Below are 22,808 nucleotides of genomic sequence, written 5' to 3'. Positions count from 1 at the left end.
CATCCCTTATGATTCCATTCAGGAGCCCCCAGGCCTGGGCTTCTCCGTCCTTCTCTGTCTGCTGCAGTGGATCTCACACAGAATTGGAGCTGGGGAGTCTCACTGGAGAGAAGGAAGACACAGAGCTCCGGGGGCCCCTGAAGTAGACGGGGCCGGAGTAGGGGTGTGTGAAGGTGCTCATGGGGACAGAAGTTGAAATCATCACAACGTCAATGGCAGGATATTCTCCTTTATCTGAAATGTTAAGTATTTACCACTATCCAAATAGTGTGTGTTTAGGGTCTCGGAAAATCCAATTTCTCCAACAGATAAAAACCAAACAGGACACAGATACATGAAAGACTTCCGAAGCAGACCCCTTATCCTATTTTCAAAATAAAGAGCACCACACTCGAGTTGGTGCAGAGGGCAAACACGACTCCGGCTGCCTCTGAATGCAACTGGCTTCTCACGGGTGTGGCAGGGCCTGCCTGCTGTGTGTACATGTCCCGAGAGGCACCAGCCTGCTCCCTGAAACCCAAAGCCACACAATGTCAACACACTACTCCTGTAAGTATTTGCTCCAGAGAAAACATCTGTAATGCCTCTACAACTAATTTTCTAGCAGGCGGTAAGATGAAAAGAAGAATTAATGCGCATATTAAAAGATTTCTTATAAAAGCCATCCATTGCTGGGCTGCCTTTGTCGAAACACTTTAATGGCTTTTCCCTGCTGGCCTCCCCTCTGTCCTCCTCCCACCCAGCTTTGCTAATAAAAAGCATTCTAAGTCTTTAGCTCTGCTGGCAAGGAGAATTAAATTGCTATTTGCCACCTGGTGTTGTCTTACTTAACGTATTTCCAAATTGTCCTTAAATCTCCCTTTGGAATTCTGAGTATAAATACTAAAAATAAGGAAAGGGAATGAGAGGACAGAGAGAGCGAATTTGCGTAATTTCTGTTAGCTTTTGTTGTAACAGGCTCTAGTCTGTGTTTTCCTCTTTGCTTTTTATCTTCTGCTCATCTCATTTAGCTTCTCTTCACATTCATCTTCCCATCTTTTTTTATTCTCCAGAATTTTATTCAAAGAAAAACATTTTTTTCCTCATGGCAAGATTATATTCACACTCAGAAAAGGATGGCCTGAGTGTTTCTTTTCTTTTTCTTTTTTCTTTTTTTTTTAAGATTTTATTTATTTATGAGAGAGAACAAGCAAGGGGGGTGGTGGGAGGAGAAGAAGCAGAGTCCTTGCTGAGTCGGGAGCCCAAGGCAGGGCCAGACATGGGTCTCGATTATGACCTGAACCGCAGGCAGTCGCTTAACCCACTAAGCCACCAAGATGCCCCTGATCTGAATGTTTCTAATTGATTTTGATACCAGAAGTTCTGAAATCCTGCCCATGGTAACCCTTCTTTAAAAATCTTCAGGGTTCCTTTTCTCCTTTTCACTCATTTATTCAGTAAAAATATGTTAAAAATCTACTCCTGCCTGGTACTGTGCTCTCTTCTTTTTCCACTATTTCCTGACTTACTTTCTTTTTAGTTCAATTAGCAACTGCCAGGAGTGAGTAAAGTAATAAAATTCAAGAACTCCCACAACTGAGCAAAAGTCCACTCTTTGCAACTGCAAGATAGCCTTCCCTCTGTAGTTTTCAGTAGTATAATAAAATGACGAATTTTAATTAGCAAAACACTCTAGAAGGCTTATCAAATAACAAATTTTTAATTTCTATTGAAGTGAATTATTTTTCAGGGGCAGGGCAGAGTCATCCTCCATAACCATTTAAAGTATGTTCACATTCTAAATGGGGTTTCTATTTATTCTCTGAGGCCCTTTGGAAACTACATTTCATTTGCTATAATAGCAACTTCCTGACCTTTAACAAGAAACAAGGAAAAAAGTCAGTGGACAAACCAGTAACTACTGCAGAATCCATTTTAGGGCCCCTTAGGGAATTTATTATCAGAAAGAAAGGATAATCAGACCCATGGATGAAAAGAAACCATAATAAAGGCCACACTTCACTGACGGATGGTCTGCCCATGGGAATGAACCCAGCCATGGACTTAACTACCAGGGAGATAAACAGTAGTTTCCAAATGAAGAACTGGACAGGCTTCCGGTTCGGAAGGAATCTCTCTGACATGTTTGAACCCATCCTGTTAAAGAGAGGTTTAAGATGTTTAGAATTCAGATGACTTTATTCAACTCAGCAGGAGAAGGTCTGCATTAGTGCAGATTTAAGTGCAGTGTCATTTCTGCACTTCTCCCCAGAGGGCAAATTGGTATCCCTCTAGCTACAGATGATTGGGAGAGAAGAGTTCTGAATTTTGCTGCTCGTGGAAAACCAAAGAGAAGGCCTGAGTGTTGAGAAACTAATAAACGCTTGGGGGCATTTGAGGCTTATTGCAAGGAGCAGGGAAATGTTAAAAAGGTAATTAACATCTGTATTCTAAGCAGCAGCGAGTACAGGTTAGAACAGATGGCTCCAGAAACCATAAAAATAGCCTGAGATAGTTCCTAGATGGAAGAAAACGCTTTAATACAGGTGAGCCACAAGATGCTCTAGTAAATAGTTCATTAATGTTTTCTCCTATTGGTGCTTTCACTGGGTAGTTTGGGCATTCATAAGACGGCACCTCATATATTGTTACCTAAATGAATTGTTTCTTTTTGGAAAAGTACCTGTGAATGTGATAAGTGGTGATTCTTCGCATCTCCATCCCTGCATCTGGAAGTTAAGCCTATTCTCTGTCAGGAACTATTGATACAACAGCCCAGCTACCTGTCCAAAAGCTACAGAGTGCACAGCATGTCTTGTAGGAATACTGTGTCTTTCACTGTGAAAATCTCACCTTACACAATCGGCTGTTGGTAAAACTTAAGAGAACAGGCATCAGCTCATCTAGGAAAGTCAATTCAGAATGTGTCAGCAGAAATGCAACAGGAAAGGGCCCATGCAGTCAAGTAAGACAGTTATGTAAAAGCTGGTAGAACAGCTTGCTTTCAAAAGGCTAAATTCTGAACAGCAAAGAACACACTGACTCTGTGGACCTTTCAAAAAAGCTGACCATTATGCACTTTAGAAGCACCCGGAATTCTAAATAGAGATGAGGAGAGAAGGGGCAGAGTGCTGAGAGCAACCATTCATCCAGCTCCGCTCTGGGATTTTCTCTGCCTGACAAGAGAGCTCCACGGGAGGATTTTTGAGTTTGCAGTAAGACAGAATGACATTAAAAAAAAAAACCAAAAAAAAACCTGAATCAAAACAAACAAAAAAACCTTTATTATCATTTAAGACAGTTATCTAAGTGTGTTCAATCCTCATTTCAAGTTCAATGCCTCAAGGTAAGTTGGTGGGGACGGGTGACTTGGGGACCCTACTTCTCAACCATCTTGCCCCGACCCCCAAGTCCAATGCCTCAAGTTGGTTACTTTCCTGTGTCGGCAGAAGTCTTGTCCCAAGCGCTTTCTGTCACCAGATTCTTCAATGACAGTCGACGACGACATTTGTATTTACAAACAAATACAGAGAATGATAAGGCCTGGATTGAAAAATTTGATAACTAGGAGATTTCTGTCTAGGAAATTCTCTAGGATGACAGCAACTAACATGCAATTTAGATAGAGTAAATTCCCAAATGATATATTGCCGCCGCTAGGACTCCATCCACTTCTTAACCTGCTAAAACATATGATGATGTACAGATGCCATTTTATTTATACCTTTGATTATTCCTCAACTTTTCAAATTTGGTTTGCAATGCGGTCATGATAGCAACAGGCAGATGTCAGTGTGCTATTTAATAGAAGAAAGATTTAATGGTAATTAGCAAGCAATAGTTCTTTACCAAGTGATACTGAACATTTTTATAAGTTTTGGAAAATGAAAGATGATAATGGTGAAAAAATAATGTAATTCAAGAACGAGTGAAAAAACCCAGGATGGTGTCAGTTATCCCTGACACTACTATTTCTTTGTAGTTTCCGCAGAGCCTTCACAAGGAAGTGATACTACTTCTTGAAGTATGACAAGGTGTTAGGAGACTAGAGTAAGATAAGAAGACACTCTAGTGGCAGATGTAGCCTAGGGACATGGTCATCAGGACAGACTCCTGGAGAACAGTCCTCTGTCTCTCTGCTGGGGGCACTGGTCTCCCCGGGTGCACAGTCACCCCACAAGAGGGAGAAACAATGTTATATTACAAACAAAGAAATTGGGCTTCAGAGACTTGAGGTGATTCAGCCAAGATAAAAAATTATCAAGCAATGAAGTGGGATTGGAGAGGAGCACTCAGTGTCACACTCCATGACCTCACCTCACACAGGGCAGGAGTAAGGGTTGTGGGTGACTGACTTTTCTCAGATGTTGCTTGTTTGCTATAAGCAAAAATGAGAATAAAAGAATATGAAGAGGGCAAAGCAAAAGGAAAAGAAATAAACAGTAGTTTCCAAATGAAGAACCTCTTTCCCTCCCAAACCTTTAAAAAAGTAAGTTTTATGGCAGTTTGACCATATCATCTTCTATTCTCTGGGGAAGAGGAAGAGGGGGCTCATTGTGTTTGAGTTAGGAAATGAGTGTTGTTCGATCTGGATTTTCAGAATGTCCTGATTCTACTCAAGGAACATGCTGAGGTGACATGGAAAGAGTATCAGAAAGTTGACAAGATTTAGTGACGTGATCAATTTCATAATCTGTAGAATTAACCTTCACCACACTCAATGTAGTGGATGGTTTTATAGCCTTGTATTTACAATTGTTAGATCTCTTTATTTTGTTTTTAGGTGTTTAAAGTAATAAGAAGATGAAATACAACAACATATAATGTATGCAATACAGGAAAGAGACCGAGGGTGAGGTTGTGTATTCACTGTTAGGGGAAAAAGCCCACCTATTATGAAGAACTGTAAAAGAAAACAGCAAAACCATTCATGTGGGAGTAGTGCTAGACCAGTCACCAAGGATATTTAAAACTACAAAGAGCAACATGGCAGGTGGTGTCCCGAGGGACATGGCCCTGGGAAGGCAGCAGGTTGATGGATCCCAGTAAACAGCCCCCAGCTCTACCCTCGACCGTAGCGTTACATAAACTCCACTCACGGAGAAGATGGTATAATTTAGGTTGCCTATTTAGGTCAATGACTTTTTAAAATGCCATTTTCAAATTTGACCAACTTTAGCAAGTAGAACTTTCAGAGAGAGGGGGGAGAATATTTTTGTTTCCTTTTCACATCAAAGCAAATGCACGTGTAATGTTAATGAAATTCAGCAAGTGAGAGAGTCAGAGATTGTGAGACACTGGGTCTTCCCAAAGCTCATCCTTTGGGAAGCAAGAGCCCTGCCTACGCCTTCAAGAAAGGAAAGGCATTGCGGAGGAGACGGGTCTGTGAACTCAAGAAGGAGAGCCAATGACATGCATGTAGGAGAAGGTGACCTTGCTGACCCAGAGAGGTGGAATCCGGGGTGAAACGCCAGCAGAGAGGACCCACAGGGAGTACGAGCATCTTGATTCTTTTAAATGAAAGGAAATTCTTTAAGCTAATTGATGTCATACCAACGAAGTCACATTGCCAGCAGAGATCACTAACAATTCCTAAACATTAGGAAAGGGCTACTCTTCACAAATATCCAGAATTCATCCACTCCCCATCTCTGCTGTCACCTCCCTGGTCTAAGCAACCTGCATCCCTTACCTATCCTGAAATCATAGCTGCACATGACCCCATCTCTTGCCACACCCCATCCTCATTCTGCTTCTTTGCTCCTTCTCTGACTTGACTCATTCCCAGGGCCTTTGCACTTATCATTCCCCCTTCCTGGACTGTTACTCGGCACGATACTAGACCTGTCCCCTAACTCCCTCGAATCTAGCAAAAATGTTGCCCTCTGAGTCAGCCCTCCTTGGCCATCCGTGGGTCATTCCCAGGGCCTTTGCACTTATCATTCCCCCTTCCTGGACTGTTACTCGGCACGATACTAGACCTGTCCCCTAACTCCCTCGAATCTAGCAAAAATGTTGCCCTCTGAGTCAGCCCTCCTTGGCCATCCGTGGGTAATGTTGAAACCCCTGCAGTCAAGTCCCTGTCCTCCTCCCTGCTTTATTAGCCCATAGTTCTTAGCTTTAAATCTATTTGCTTTGTTGCATTACCTCCCATACAATAGTGGCACATAGTGGGCACTCCATACATATTTGTTGAGTGAATAAATGATTGAATGAAAACACGAATGATGGCAGATAAAGAAAAAGTATTCTTAAGACTTATATCATGATCGAGCTATAGAGGTTAGAACAAGGAGACAATTATAGGAGTAAAAGTGAGCCTACATATAAATAACATACCTCACAAAGCATATGAATAGTATATGCAATCAATATACATATATAACTTATGTATATATTTTTAAACACAACAAACAGGGAATACATCAACAAAGATGAGGATAATGTTTACAAAGACTAGGTATTTTTCTTTTTTTTTTTAAGATTTTATTTATTTATTCATGATAGTCACAGAGAGGGAGAGAGAGAGGCAGAGACACAGGCAGAGCAAGAAGCAGGCTCCATGCACCGGGAGCCCGACGTGGGATTCGATCCCGGGTCTCCAGGATCGCGCCCTGGGCCAAAGGCAGGCGCCAAACCGCTGTGCCACCCAGGGATCCCCAAACACTAGGTATTTTTCAAAAGTAAATAATGTTTCCTAAAGAAATTATAGCATGATAAAGTAGAATAATAAAAAAGTACACATTCTAAGAACCCATATTAAAACAGACTAAAGTACAAAATAAATCTGAAGAGAAACTGAGCCTTTGAGCAGAGATGGGTGCAGCTAAACAGCCGTGTTCCCATTTGGCCAGTCCCTAGGAATGCCAGTCCCTGGAGGATAGGACAGCCTCAGATGAGAAGGACGAGACGTGTCTGTGTTTATATAGACAGCCTTGGACAAACTCGGGAGATCATAATAAGAGCCTATGTAGCAATTTATGGTTTGAAAAGAAGCATATGCAGTATTTCTCTAGGTGGCTCTTTTCAAATGTATATGATTTAAATGAAGAATCATATACAATAATTCTTTTGATCCTCAAAGAACACTGTGAGGTCTACAGGTATAAAAAACCGGCTTTCAGAGCAAAGACTTGACTTGGGTCACCAAGCATCATCAACCACCAAACTGTGCCACTAGCCTGGGCCCCCTGCCTCCCAAATCTGTGCTTTGCCTGAAATGCCTTCCCTTCCTTCCCCGGGAAGATCATCTTTCCCCAGAACATCCAGGGCTGGGGCTTGGCTCCCTCCTCAGCCCTGCTGGTACCGTACATAACCACTACAGCTGCTCTCAATGGGGCATGTTCTGCCATTACTAGGCACTCTGCTCTGCTATGCATACAGGATCCATGGAATCCGACAAGTTTTTGAGGCCCACAGGTACTATTATATCACCATGGACAGATAAGGACACTGAGGTTCAGAGAGAGGTAAAGAAGCTTGTTCAAGGTCACTCGGCCAGTAAGTGACTGGGTAAGGGATACTGCATCAACTTGCTCTGCTTTGGCAGCACCATACCCTTTCTCTCCCATTAAAATTTGCCTGTCTTCATTCTTTCTAATAATATTTATTGAGCACCTTCTATTGTTCTAGGTGCTATAGATACAGCAGAGCATAAAATACTGCCCCTGTTCTCATGGAGCTCACGTTCTAATGGGGGGTGGGGAGGAGATTAAACAAACAAAAATATGGAATAGGTGATAAATGCTAAAAAGATAACCAAAGTATAATGAGGGCATAGAGAGTCAGGCCGGGGGTGCTATGTTAAACAGGGTGGTCTAAGAAGGTGTTTGAGAAGCCTAAAGTCATTAAGATAAAACCTAACATCAAAAAATTGGAAGCCAAGTAACTTGTGCAGAAGGAATACACAGAAAACTTGAGGTGGTTTGGTTAGAGTATAATTAGGGGAGGGTGTGCATAAAGTAGATTTTTCTGGTTTTCAGAAATTGTAATTTTTTTTGATGTGCTATTTCAATTTTTAGTAGCAAATGTATGTAGAGGATCTTATTAAAATTGAGACTTATTTGGGGAACCCTGGGTGGCGCAGCAGTTTAGCGCCTGCCTTTGGCCCAGGGCGCGATCCTGGAGACCCGGGATCGAATCCCACGTTGGGCTCCCGGTGCATGGAGCCTGCTTCTCCCTCTGCCTATGTCTCTGCCTCTCTCTCTCTCTCTCTCTCTCTATCATAAATAAATAAAAAAATTTAAAAAAAAAAATTGAGACTTATTTGAAAAAAGAAAAAAAAAAAAACAAAACCCTCGGTGAGGGTCAGAGTCTACCAGAGATCTGTTACATCAGGGAGGAGGTCGTGCAACCACTTCAGGCACTTCAGGCAGAAGTCTCTAGGTCTGAAAACCTTGAGGGGAGGGGAGGGAGGCAGTGAGGTTGAAGCCTGAGGAGGGGGTGGGAAGGATGGGCAGAGAGGAGGTTAAAGAGACCACCAGGAATCTGGCCAACTCTGGCCCTATCAGGTAGACAAAGACTTCTTCCACTCCAAGACATACCGAGGAGGCTTGAAGAGGAGGGCTGTCAACCACCCTGGGCCTCAAGACCTCTCTGGTGGCCAGGCAGAAAGCAAACTGCTGGTCCACTGAGGGGGCCACTGAAAAACTCAGGTCTGGGAGCCGGTGGGCAGTCGGAAAGGAGAACTGGAGCAAGAGATGTTTCCTTGAGGAGTAGAGCCAACAGCACTTCTGCCAGATTGAGAGGAGGAGAGGTCAGGGAGGTCTTGGCCTGAGCATCCAGCTCAACCTCAGCTGCACTTGGATCACCTGGGAGGGATTCAGGAATCTGATGTCTACACCACACCACAGACAAACTAATTAGAAACTCTGAGGGGAGACCAGGTGTCCAATTTTTTTTTAAAGATTTATTTATGTATTTCAGAGAGAGAGAGAGAGAAAATGAGCTGGGGAGAGAGGTAGAGGGAGAGAATGCGTGAATTGGGAGCCTGACACCTGGCTCCATCCCTAGACCCCAAGATCAAGACCTGAGTCAAATCAAGAGCTGGCCACTCAACCACCTGAGCCACCCTGGTGCCCCCAGCTGTCAAATTTTAAAGCTCTCTGGGCGATTTCAACGTGCAGCCATGGATGAGACCCACAAAGGATGGAGATGTGTAAGATGGGAGAAGCAGCTGGCTTCCAACCCATTTCCTCAGGACACTGGTCCCAGTTAGAAAACTGATAAATACATCCTTTAGTATTGTAATGGCCCTTAACAGGTTACTGATGCCATGTGGCTTAGGAAAGCTGAAGTTGAGCAGTTGCTTTTTCAGACAGCGCTTTCCCCTAAAGTAACTACTGATTCTTCCAGCTGCCTGCCATCCCTCTTTCCTCTCTTGCCCATTAGAATTTGATCCATCTCTCAGGGAATTTAGCATTCACACAGTATGTATTTACTGGGATTCAGGACTCACCTCCTCTACCTGTCTGTAGGTGCCAGAGGTTCCGTGGATGCATTTGGTGAATGAATGAAGGACTCAGGGTCCTGTGTATTGGTAGCCCCTTGGGATCACTTGACCTGAGAAAGAGGTTCCCAGAAGTTCCTCCCAAGGAAGAGAGTGGTGTTGGCACAACCTTAGCGGGCTGTTGGAGCTGAGGAGGACCCTGATTTGTGCCCACTCTGCGGAAGGTAACAGTTAACCGATCAGGGTTAAATTATAGCACAGGCCTGGTCAGAAAGGAATAGATTTTAACAATGGACGAAAATGTGTTTTATGAAAAGAGCCAAAAGCAGAATATGGCAGTAGAAACTATACGAAGATGGAATTAAACTCAGCACAAAGAATTGTCTGTTAAAGTCTAGCCAAATGTTTGTACAATAACAGCTGCTAGAAAGCAGGGGATGTTGTAGGAGGGTTTCTACTGTGGTTGGAAATAGGGTAGCCCAGGGCCCCCTCTGCCAGACTGAGCTGGGTCTTAGGGTGCGAGGAACTGGCAAAGTCCCCAGAACCGGAGCTGGTTGGTCACCTTGGCTGGAAAGCTGAACCGCTGAACCAAAGATTTGTAGCAAAGCTTAGTATTCAGTAGGTGCTCAGTAAATATCTGTCAAATGAATCAGATTCTAAGATTTTAAGAATTTCATCCGCTTGTAATTAGTGAACAAAATTTATTTTGTGTGTGTGTGGGGGGAAAGCTTATTTGTTAATAAATTCCATCTGACTAAAATGGAAATCATGGGAAGGTTATAAAGGAGTCTCACAAATTAAAAGTGGGAGCAGGGAAGCCTGAGAGGAGTGGGACCCAGATGGGAAAAACTTTGGAAGTAAGGTCAAAGTCATCCCCCTTGGCCTTCCCCCTCCTTCCTCTCCTCCTCTGTCTCAGGGGCAAGCGTGGCCTTTCTTATCTCTTCCTGCCGTTCTGGAAGGAACGTTGTGGCAACGCCCAAAAAAGGTCTAAGCCCCAAGTTAGCATAACCTGTCAGTTTTGCTCATCACAGCAAATTAACTCAGACCCTCAATTCACAATCCTGAGGAGCAGCAGCTGACGGCCAGGTGCATCAGGTGCTCACCTCTGAGCCCCTGCGATTAGAAGGGAGGGGCAAGCTCCTGTGCAAGGGGAGGGGGGTGCCATCCCTTCAAGACTGGAAGTTTCTTCACATTTAGAATAATGGTTACTTCAGATGGGAAGGGCTGGGGAGTGGTAGGGGTACACAGGTAGGTTCCACAGGTAGGTTCCACATCAGTTTTGGTTTACATCTTAAAATCTACAGTGTGGGGCAGCCCCGGTGGTGCAGCGGTTTGGCACCGCCTGCAGCCCAGGGCGTGATCCTGGAGACCCGGGATCGAGTCTCATGTCGGGCTCCCAGCATGGAGCCTGCTTCTCCCTCTGCCTGTGTCTCTGCCTCTCTCTCTCTAGCTGTGTCTCTATGAATAAATAAAATCCTAAAAAAAAATCTACGGTGGGTTTCCCAGTGTTCGTTATATTATTTTTTTTTTCTTACCACTTCGAATGTCTGAGATCTTTTTGAAAGTTTCAAAATAAAAAGGAGCTTGGGATCCCTGGGTGGCGCAGCGGTTTGGCGCCTGCCTTTGGCCCAGGGCGCGTGATCCTGGAGACCCGGGATCGAATCCCACGTCGGGCTCCCGGTGCATGGAGCCTGCTCCTCCCTCTGCCTGTGTCTCTGCCTCTCTCTCTCTCTCTCTCTCTCTCTCTCTCTCTCTCTCTCTCTCTCTCTCACTGTGTGCCTATCATAAATAAATTAAATTAAAAAAAAATAAAAAGGAGCTCTTCTTTAAATTAAAAAGAAGCAATGCATAAAATTGCATGTATATGAACACAACAACTGATGGTCGGCGTTTAATAAGATTGTTATGTAACCTCCTATTAATCCTTTGGTTGTCAAACTCGTGTCCTAGTTTACTGATAGGCACAGTTTTATTCAGGATTTGGTGATTCATCAGTCATTCAACAGGTGTGGATTGAACGCCCACCCTCAGCCAGGAGCAGTGGGAAGCCCCGGCTCCTCCAGGAGAGGGCCTGAAGGTGAATCAGGCAGACAGACGTAGCTAGGCAACGCTTGGAATGGAATTCTAGTTTTTTAAATCTAAAATGAACTTCTATTTATAAGTTTCCCACAGTTTCTATCTAGGAAAATTCCAGTTGCTCAGGAGAACATGGTCTCTGTGCCGGAGACCATCACTGCAGTCCCGCCGCCCTTCGGGTACTGGGAGAGGTGGCCCCAGCGGCTGCAGGCGGGGAAGGAAGGACGCGGTGGTGTGCGTGTGCGTGTGCGTGAGTGTGGGGGTGTGAGGGGTGTGAGGGGTGTGCCAGACAGAAAGAAGCCCTTTCCTAGTTCCCGCCGGGGAGGCGCGCTGACTCCAGTGCAGACTGGGACTTCCTGGGGGGGCAGGGAGGAGGCCCTGAGCGGGCGCGGGGCGGCGCGGGGCGGGGCGGGGCGGGGCGCCCGGAGGGCAGCGGCGGGCCGGGCCTCGGGGTGCGAGCGGGAGGGAGGGGCCCTGGAGCGTCTCGGCGCAGCCTCGGCACAGCCCAGCTCTTCAGCACCTCGCACGCCGCACCTGCGGGTGGCGCTGGGCCGCGGGCCGCGGGGCGGGTGTGGGCCCCCGGGGGCCCGGAGTGTGGGCCCCGCCTGGCACCCCTCCCGCCGCGCCTCCCACCCACCGAGGGGCCCGAGGGCACTGGCCACGGCCCCCCACAGCCTCGGGGCCGGCTCTTACCAACGGGAAGCAACACCAGGGCCGGCCCCCAAAGTAACGAGAGGCTCTGGATCACTCTTGTTAAGGCGTCTGGGAGCAGGACTGGCCTCTTTAGGTGGAGTGAATCTCGGAGGTTACCGGACAGTCTGACTGGGGCACAACCCCCCGCAACCCCAGGAAGGGAGGAGGCTTCTTGGAAGGCTGGCAGGTGGAACCTGGAGCCAGTGCTGACACGAACAATAAAGCTCCGTGACTTAATTTTCACCCCAAGCTGGTGAAGCAGGTCGTACCAGTTACACACCGAAATGGGAAAATAATTTCAGATTGTGATCAGTGCGGTGGCTATACAACCCAGGTTAAAATGAAAGAGAATAGTGCAGAGTTTGGGTTGGATTTGGAGAAGAGGGGGTCAGAAGCCTCTCTAAAAATGTGGTATTTCAATAAAGCCTGAAGAAATCAGTGGTGTGGGTGGAACAGAGGCTGGGAGAGGAGAGCTTTCTGTATGATGAAAAGGCATGTGCAAAGGTCGAGGACATCATTTACTGCACCTGGGAACCCAAAATAAAGTGAGTATGGGCCTGGAATAGTGAGTCAGGAGAAACTAGCTCCAAGGGGACCAGGCCACATGTATGATGGCAAGATTTATTGTTGTTGGGATGCCTGGGTGGCTCAGTGGTTGAGCGTCTGCCTTCAGCTCAGATCCTAACCCCAGGGTCCTGGGATCGGGCAGGGAGCCTGCTTCTCCCTCTGCCTGTGTCTCTGCCTCTCTCTCTGTGTCTCTCATGAATAAATAAACAAAATCTAACAACAACAACAAACAAAATGCCCAGGCTGTTGTGCGAATAAGGCCAAGGATCAGATTACCTGGCTTCAAAACCCCGTTCTACCACCTACTAACTGTATGACCATGGGTGAGCTACTTCTCTGCGCCTTGGCTTTATCAACTCCAAAATGCAAATAAAAATGGTACCCATTTTACTGGATTATTATGAGGATTGAAAGATATAACATTTTTTTAAAAGATTTTATTTATTTATTCATGATAGAGAAAGAGAGAGAGAAGCAGAGACCCAGGCAGAGGGAGAAGCAGGCTCCTTGCAGGGAGCCCGACCTGGGACTCGATCCCGGGTCTCCAGGATCGTGCCCTGGGCCAAAGACAGGCGCTAAACCACTGCGCCACCCAAGGATCCCAAGACATAACATTTTATAAGCATTTTCACACATAGTAATCCTGGCACTTAGTAAGCACCCCATAAATGTTGGACGATTTTTGGTTTATTATTGTGCTATTGTTATTACTGTTTTCAGTAGGAGGAGAAGGCTGTTGGGAGTCTTAGGAGACAAGTAACAACCTTATCTTCTGAGTTTGGAACCAATTGAGAAATAAGATACAGAAGATAACAGATGGGTATCTATTATAGCTTACTGATACCTACTGTATACCTACTGTATGTATATCTTGCTGATACCTACAATGAACACAAGCAGAGGAAAGCTGATACTCTAGCATGGGTGAGAGTGGTGAGGCATGGGAGCAGAAATAAGTAAATGGTTAAATCAGTAAGTTATATTGTGCTTTAGAAGTTATCTCTTTCATTACTGATATTGAGAAAATATGCCTTAGGTCAGCAGTCAGAGCTAATCTTCTATTGTTTCCCCCTAATGAGATAAACTTACTCATCTAATCAGAGAGCTGAAAGAACACAACCGCTCCCATCGCGTCAGGGCTTGAGCTTCCCCTGACCTGGTCATCTTTCTTAAATCAACTGTAATGAAATGCACCTATTTAAAGTATGCAGATAGATGAGGGTTTTGTTTTGTTTTTAAGATTTTATTTTTAAGTAATCTATACACCCAACGTGGGGTTTAAATTTACAACCCCAAGATCAAGAGTCGCATGTTCTGACTGAGCCAGCCAGGCACCCCGGAGATAGATGAGTTTTGACCAATTTCTACACTACCACAATCAAGATATAGAATATTTCCTTTACTCAAAAAAGTCTCCTCAGATCCCTTCGCGGAAACCCGCCAACATCCACCCAGACAGCCATAGAATAGTTTTGCCTCTTCTATAATTTCCTATAAATGTAATAATCATCAGATGTACTCTTTGTGTCTTGCTGCTTTTGCTCAGCATATTTTTGAGACCAATCCATGTAGTTGTGTTATAAGTAGATTTTTACGTCTATTGCTGAGTAGTATTGCATTGTATGGATGTACCACAATTTGTGTATCTATTCACCAGTTGACAGATACTGGAATTGCTTCCAGGGTTTGGCTATTATGAATGAAGCTGCTGAAACTATTCAAGTAAAAGTTTCTGTGAATGTAAGTTTAATTTTTCTTGGGTAAATGCCTAGGACTGGAATTACTGCGTCATATAGTAAGTATATGCTTAACTTCATAAGAATTTGTGAATTCTTTCCCAAAGTGATAGTAACAGATTTTACATTTCCACCAGCAGTATATGACAGTTCTTGTGTGTCTACATCCTCATCAACATCATTCAGTCCTCTTAATTTTAGCCCTCCTGGTTGGAGTATTTTGTTGTGGTTTAATTTACATTTCTCTGAGGGCTAATGATACTGAGCATGTTTTCATGTACTTGTTGGCCATTTCAGTCTTTTGTTGTGAAGTGTCAGTTCAAATCTTTTTTTTTTTTTTAAGATTTATTTATTTATTTATTTATTTATTTATTTATTTATTTATTTATGATAGACGCAGAGAGAGAGGCAGAGACACAGGCAGAGGGAGAAGCAGGCTCCATGCTGGGAGCCCAATGCGGGACTCGATCCCGGAACTCCAGGATCGCACCCCGGGCCAAAGGCAGGCACCAAACCGCTGAGCCACCCAGGGATCCCCTCAAATCTTTTTCCCATTTTGAAATACGACTTTCCCCTACTTCTCATTATTGAAGTGTAAGAATCCTTTACATCTTCTGGATACTTGTTCTTTGTCAGATATGTGAATTGCAAATATTTTTTCCTCCCTATAGATTGCCATTTCATTTTTTATTAAGTTTTCAAGGGGAATGCCTGGGTGGCTCAGTGATTGAGCATCTGCCTTTGGCTCAGGTCACGATCTTGGGGTCCTGTGATCGAGTCCCACATTGGGCTCCCCACAGGAAGCCTGCTTCTCCCTCTGCCTATGGCTCTGCCTCTCTCTCTTTGTCTCTCATGAATAAATAAATAAAAGAATTTTTAGAAAACTTTCAAGGAAATACATTTTTTAATGTTGATGAAGTACAATTTATCAATTGCTTTCTTTTGTAGTTTGTAAAATTCCTATCTAAGGAATCTTTACCTACCCCAAATGAGCCTGGATTTTCTTCTAGAAGTTTATTAGTGTTAGCTTTTACATATAGGTTTATGACCAGTTTCAAGTTAATTTTTGCATATAGACTGAGATGAGTGGAAGATCTTTTTCTCTTCCCATGTGGATATCCAGTTGTCCCAGCACCATTGCTGAAGAGATTACCCATCCCATGTTGATTTAGATTGGCACCACTGTCAAAAATCAATTAATCATATGTGTGTTGACCTGTTTCTGGACTCTATTCCACTGCATGGATTTATATGTCTATCTTTACACCAACACCGCATTGATTTGATTGCTTTATGGTAAGTCTAAAGTGAGGTAGGGTAAGTCCTGCAACTTATTCTTTGTTTTAACATTATTTTGCTTATTCTGACTCTTTTACATTTTTATACAATTTCAGAATCAGCCTGTCAGTTTATTTATTTTTTAAATCTTATGGTTGTTATTGCAATTTGTATTGGAATCACATTGAACTTCTAGATCAATTGAAGAGAACTGGTATCTTACCAATACTGTTTTCTGAACTCGTGGGTTCTCTCTGTTTTTTGAAGTCTTTTCTCTCAGCTATGGTTTGTGTTCAGTGTACACAGCTTGCACATGTTTTGTCAGATTATCTTTAAGTGTTAAATAATTTTTCATGCTATTATAAATGCTGTTTTTTTCATTAGAATTCCTTGTTGTTTATTGCTATTATATAAAAATACAATTGAGTTTTACATCTTGATGTTACATAATGCAACCTTCAGTACTGCATACATGCTGAGGTAGGGAGCATACCTCTGCCTACTTCCCTATTTGGACTTCTCAACCAAGAATGTAGTTGGGGGTGGGACGCCTGGGTGGCTCAGCGGTTGAGCATCTGCCTTTGGCTCAAGGGGCTCAGTCTGGGGATAGAGTCCTGCATCAGGCTCCCTGTGAGGAGCCTGCTTCTCCCTCTGCCTGTATCTCTGCCTCTCTCTCTGTCTCTCATGAATAAATAAATAAAATCTTAAAAAAAAAAAAAAAAAAGAATATAGTTGAGGGTGCCTGGGTGGCTCAGGCAGCAAGCATCTGCCTTTGGCTCAGGTCATGATCCTGGGGTCCTGGGATCAAGCCCCCCATCAGGTTCCCTGCTGAGCAAGGAGCCTGTTTCTCCCTCTACTCCTCCTCCCTGCTAATGATATCTTTTTCTCTCAAATAAATAAATAAATAAAATCTTTTTTAAAAAAGATTTTATTTATTTATTCATAAGAGACAGAGAGAGAGAGAGAGAGGCAGAGACACAGGCAGAGGGAGAAGCAGGGCTCCATGCCTAGAGCCTGATGTGGGACTCGATCCTGGGTCTCCAGGATCACGCCCTGGGCTGAAGGTGGCGCTAAACCACTGAGCCACCTGGGCTGCCCATAAAATTTTTTTTAAAAAGAATGTAGTTGGTTAGGGACACCTGGGTGTCTTGGTTGAACATCCAACTCTTGGTTTCAGCTCAGGTCATTATCTTGGGGTCATGAGATCAAGCCCAATGTCAAGCTCCCTGTTCAGCGCAGTCTGCTTGTCCCTTTCCCTCTGCTCCTCACTCCTGCTCTCTCTTTTTCTCTCTCATAATAGACATGAAATCTTTTTAAAAAAAAAATGTTCTTGGTTAAAAGTTCAGAAAATCTTGCTATGGTGATATAAAAATATAAGTTATTGCTGTTAAGCAATTGTTTCCAAGAGAATCATTAGGCCTTTTCTCATGGTTGCAACCACAATCCTCATACTCCTGTTCAAGGTAAGAAGAAGGAAGAGAGAAGGAGGTTCCAGACACTGGTTCCTTACCAGCAACATATGATCTTTTTCCTAAAACAATAGTTCTCAAATGGAGGTAATTTTACTACCTAGGAGGCATTTGACAATGTCCAGAGACATTCATAGTTGTCACAACTAAGAGAGTGCTATTGATAGCTAGTGGGTAGGGAAGCTGTGAAACATTCTACAACACAGACTCCCACAATAAAGGATTATCCAGTGAAGAATGTCAAAGTGTCAAGGTTAAGAAACCCTGCTCTAAAACACCCCAACAGACTTTTGCTTAGGTCCCATTGGCTAGATCTTGGCATATGGCCATCTCTAGATTCAAGGGAGACTACAGTAGTAGGAAGCATAGATTGTAATGATTAGATCTATGGTGCCCCATAATCTGGGGCCAGACATATTGGTTTCCCAATAAAATCAGAGCTCTGTTAACCAGGAAGCAGAGAGAGATGCATAGTGAATAAGCAAATCCATGTCTGCTACAAGTATATAGTTAAGAAAATCTCCCCAGCTTCACAGAGTCAGCCAGGGCCTCTGATAAAGAGAATATTCTTTTTTTTTTTTTTTTTTCCAGTAAGTTCTCTGTTCCTAGGCCTCAGAATTACCAGCACATGGAATGCATGTATGAAATTTCTATATAATGTTCTAGATCTCTTGAGGGATTGGAAGTACTTCTTCCAATAATTTTTTTAAACCTTGAACTACATTGCCAATATCTTGGGCACAACATAAGACTTTATATTGTGCTTTGAACCTTAACCAAAAATAGTTTCATAGGAGCAGGTGAACATTTAGCTGTTATAAAGATAAAAAAATACTGAAATGAAGTAACTTGTCATTGGCCACACAATACCAAGTCAATATGGATACTATATTCTTGTGCTTCACAGCCAGTCAGCAGCTCCCCAATACATTTTTTTAAAAGATTTTACTTATTTATTCATGAGAGACACAGAGAGAGACAGAGGCAGAGACACAGGCAGAGGGAGAAGCAAGCTCCATGCAGGGAGCCCGACGTGGGACTCGATCCCAGGTTTCCAGGATCAGGCCCTGGGCGGAAGGCAGGCGCTAAACCACTGAGTCACCCGGGCTGCCCTCCCCCATACATTTTGTGGACCCTGTACCAATTAGATTAATCAAAATGGGAATTTATTAGTTTATATTTCTGGGAAGACTGGAATACAGCTAGCTGCAAACCAAGCTGAGTCCAGATGCTCAAAGGATCTCATCAGATTCATTTCTATCCTTTGGCTCTGTCTGCTGGCTTCTAGCAAACCCAGCCTTACCTCTGTTTAGGAGAAAGGAAACGTATCTACTAGAGTGCTAGCAGGAAACAAATAACACTCAAAATTCTTTTTTTTTTTAATTTTTAAATTATTTATTTATTTATTTATTTATTTATTTATTTATGAGAGAGAGAGAGAGAGAGAGAGAGGCAGAGACACAGGCAGAGGGAGAAGCAGGCTCCATGCACCGGGAGCCTGATGTGGGATTCGATCCCGGGTCTCCAGGATCGTGCCCTAGGCCAAAGGCAGGCGCCAAACCTCTGCACCACCCAGGGATCCCCACACTCAAAATTCGATGACATGAGGATAATGTAATAAGTGTGATTTTCCATGGTGAGTACAGCTTTTGAAGAAAGCAATAAGAGCTAATGTAGACTTGGTGCTGTAATCCACCAGGAGTTGTTTTTGTTACTGGACCTGAGGCGGCAGGGGAAAGAAGCAGTTACTGGGAACTGGAGTGGGATCTGTATAGAAAAGGCTTTCTGACAGGAACTATGGCATTTGGAAAAGGGTCACAATGAACCCATGCAGCCTGGCCTCTACCCTCATCATTGACCTACTGGTAATGCCCCCCACTGGTGAGGCCTGTGGGAAGCTGAAAGATGATGGAGGCTCCCAGGACACAGAGCAGGTGACCACATGGCCAGAATGTGTCTGGAGAGGCACAGAAGATAGCACAGAGGGTTGTTTTCCTTCTCAGATCTGTCATTAGTTGCAGAACAAAAATTTATTTGGCCTTGCTTGAGCCCCATGCCTATCTCTGTGATCACATGGAGAAGAACCTGTTGCTGACCAGATCCCCAAGTGAGAAAGGCATGACTTCCCTAAGGAAGGAGTGCTTCCAGATTATTACAACATGGCCACTCCAGACCCCAAGCCCCTGCCTCAGTGAAAGAAAAAAATGCATTAAGGCCATTGCTTGAATGGATAGAGAAAATGGCTAGAACTTTATTTCTATAACTTTATTTCTTTATATATTTTTAAATTACAAATATCATTTTATAATAAAAGCAATAAAGACTCAGTGGCTAAGGATCTACCCAATAAAACTGTCAATCATTTGTGAGGCAGAATAAAGACATTCTTAGACATATGATATCTCAAAAAACTCACTTCTTACCCATTAGTTTTCAGGAATATCCTCAAGGATATGCTTCATCCAAACGAGGGAATAAACCAAAGGAGAGGAAGACATGGGGCCAGGGAACAAGGAGGCTACCACAGCAGGAGAGAGGAATTCCTTTGGACAATGAAGAAAGATGTCACAGGGTGGCAACTGCACAGAGAACAGCTGGACAGGAGAGAGCTGAAGGTGGAGGATTCTAGAAGACTTGTCTTCAAGGGGGAAATAAAAAATCAACAAATCACTTAATGATTCTGAATGTACTGAGACTGTAATGATTTCTGAATGTCAAGAAAATCAGAAGATAAATTAGTGATTGGTAATTACAAAACTAAGTGAAGATAAACTCACGTGCAAAAGAACAAATTCAAGTCAGCTACTAACCCTAGGGGGACAATAGTAGAAGAAAAAAAATGTATTCACAGTATACTCTATGGTCTGTTATAAATAATATTAGACGTGATGAAAAATAGAGATAATTAATAGACTTTAACCAAAAATTGTGATGTAAACATAGTGATAAGATGGGAGTAGGGGTAGGAGATAATATATGTGAGTGGAGTGGAAAAATAATGAAATCTTTTTCCTTCACTTGGACCAGTGTATTGAATGAGTCAGTACCGAGAAACTTCATTTTTACCAAAACACTGTCCTTTTTTCAGACACACTATTTTAAGTGTTTTTCCCTATTCATGGGTGGGAACAATGCCACACAGATCCCATAGTCACTTTCAGGTAATGACAGAAAATCTGTTTTGGGTGTTCATGTCCATTCTGATATCAGAACTTACTTCCTTCCTTCTCTCCTTTCTTCCTTCTTTCTCTCTCACTCTGATATCAGACTCTTTATGCCAGAAGAGTTTGGATTTAGCAGGTCCTCTTTCCCACCGGTCATTCTCAGGAGCCCCAATTAAGCCCCCTCATTAATGATATTGTTAGTGGTTTGTGCACAATGAGATGGCAACCATTCCCTCCAGCACTCCCAACTTTATATAGCTATTTAGGTAGCAAAATCTCAATGAAAGTTCTTCATCCTAAAAAAAAAATCCTGTTTCTGGGTATGACGGACTAGAACATAACCAGACAAGTCCCTCCCCTCTGCAGAGAACAATTATAAAAGCTGAATGTGACATAGAAAGCCACTACCGAAAGCCTGACAAGTGAAAAGAAAGTTGACAGACCCTGGCAGGGAGTACCTGTTTGCTGGGGACAGGTGAGATGGGAGCTATGCCGAAAATTCCCAGCTCTGTGGATTTTTTGCCTGTGGCTAAGAGCAGTGCATGTAGCATGTGTAAGTACCAGTGGTGACATACATGGGAAAACCCATAGGTTGTCTGTCCTGGGAAACCAGAAAGATGAAACCAATGAACCAAAAAAATGAAGCCAGAAACCATGAATGCAGAGGAGAGTGGAAGGGTCACAGAAGAGAGAAATTCAGAGACAAGATGCTCAAACCCTGTATATTCATGTCTCCAACACACATGTATATGAAACAGGCTTAACACAGCTCAGCTAAAAAAAATAAGATCTAACCTGTGACAAGAGCTGCCATCTACAAGTGGAGTTTTCACACAAAACTTCCCTGCAAACATAGGGAAAAAAATGCTCATTGGAGAAAAAAAAAAAAAAAAACAACAGAATATAGAATCTCCACAACTTAACATTTATAATGTCCAGAATGGACCTAAAATTACCTGTCACATGAAGAACCAAGAAAATAGAACCCGCTCTCAGAAGAAAAGAAAATCAGTGAAGCCGTATCCCAACATGAACCCAAGTCAGGAACTCAAAGATTTTAATGTGAATAAATCAGGAAATCACACCACAGATATAGACACATTAAAAAAAATAAATGGAAATTCTAGAACAAAAAAATACACTTTCTGAAATAAAAATTTCACAGAATAGACTTAGCTGAAAGACATACCAGAGAAAAGACTAAATGGCATGCAAGATAGGCCAATATAAATTATCCAAAATGCAGAACACAGAGAAAACAAATTTTCAAACTCTTAAACAGAAATTCAAGCACCAGTTAAATGATATCCAATGGCCTAATGTGTGTGTAATTGGAATACCAGAAGAAGAAAAGAGAGAAAATGAGCAGAAAAAAAAATATTTGAAGAAAAAAAGTCCTCAATTTTCCTAAATTTGATTAAACATAGAACTTTGCAGATACAAGATAATAAACAAGCACCACACAGAATAAACACAAAGAGGCCCCTGAAGTGCATCCAAGTCAATAAATTGAAAGCCAAAAATAAAGAATAAAGCAGCAAGAGAAAAACAGCATATCACCAGGAAATAGCGATCCCATTTACCAGTGACTTCTTAATAGAAACCATGGAGGCCAGGAGAAAATGGAAGAGCATCATTAGAGTGTGAAAGACAAAATTGCCAACTAAGCATTCTATACTCAGTGAAAATATCCTTTAAGAACACAGATGAAATAAAATCTTTTCCAGATAAAGTAAAACAAAGAGAATCCATCACCATCAGACCTACAATATAAGAAATGCTAAAGAAGTTTTTTAGACTGAAGAGAAATGAAATGAAGAGCAGAGGAAATGTTACCTATTGGTTAATACTGGGTTATACACAAAAGTTTGGATTCTGAAGTCTATAAAAACATTATAAACAAAGAAAACTACAGACTAATATCCTTCATGAATATTGACAGAAATCTTAACAAAATTGTCACAAACTGAATTCAACAATATGTAAAAAGGATAATATATCATGCCCAAGTGGTGTTTATGCTTGGAGTTCATGTCTGGTTAATATCCAAAAATTAGTCAATATCTTTCATCATTTTAATAGAATAGAGGGCAACCACATAATCATTTCAATAGATGCAGAAAAAGCATTTGATTAAATTCAACACCAATTTGTTATTTTAAAATGCAATAAATCAAAACTCCCAGCAAATTAGGAATAGGAGGAAAGTTACTTCAACCTGTTAAGGGCATCTGTGGCAAACCTATAGCTGATATTACACTCAACAAAGCTTATGGAAAGCTTAATGATTTCTACCTAAGATCAGGAACAAGGCAAGGATGTTCATTCTCACCACTTCTGCATTGTATTGAAGATTCTAGCTAGTTTAATAAGGTACAAAAAAAAAAAAGAAATGAAA

The 22,808-nt window shown here is 42.7% G+C and overlaps 2 long non-coding RNA genes across 2 annotated transcripts in view; one reads left to right on the top strand and one right to left on the bottom strand.

Moving 5' to 3' along the window:
- The window catches only part of LOC112679008 (uncharacterized), a 19,869-nt gene extending 7,472 nt beyond the window's left edge, over positions 1–12,397 (bottom strand). Inside the window, exon 1 of the long non-coding RNA XR_003148072.3 lies at positions 12,197–12,397. This is a non-coding gene — a long non-coding RNA (uncharacterized LOC112679008). The remainder of the gene's footprint in view (positions 1–12,196) is intronic.
- LOC112679009 (uncharacterized) lies at positions 11,578–22,808 on the top strand. The gene is made up of 2 exons (XR_003148073.3): positions 11,578–11,749; positions 19,677–22,808. It is a non-coding gene; the product is annotated as an uncharacterized LOC112679009 (long non-coding RNA).

The sequence above is a fragment of the Canis lupus genome, chromosome 2, assembly GCF_003254725.2.
Source record: "Canis lupus dingo isolate Sandy chromosome 2, ASM325472v2, whole genome shotgun sequence".
NCBI classification, from domain to species: domain Eukaryota; kingdom Metazoa; phylum Chordata; class Mammalia; order Carnivora; family Canidae; genus Canis; species Canis lupus.
The sequence above is the reverse complement of the archived record's forward strand: the minus strand, read 5'-3'. Positions and strand labels throughout refer to the sequence as shown.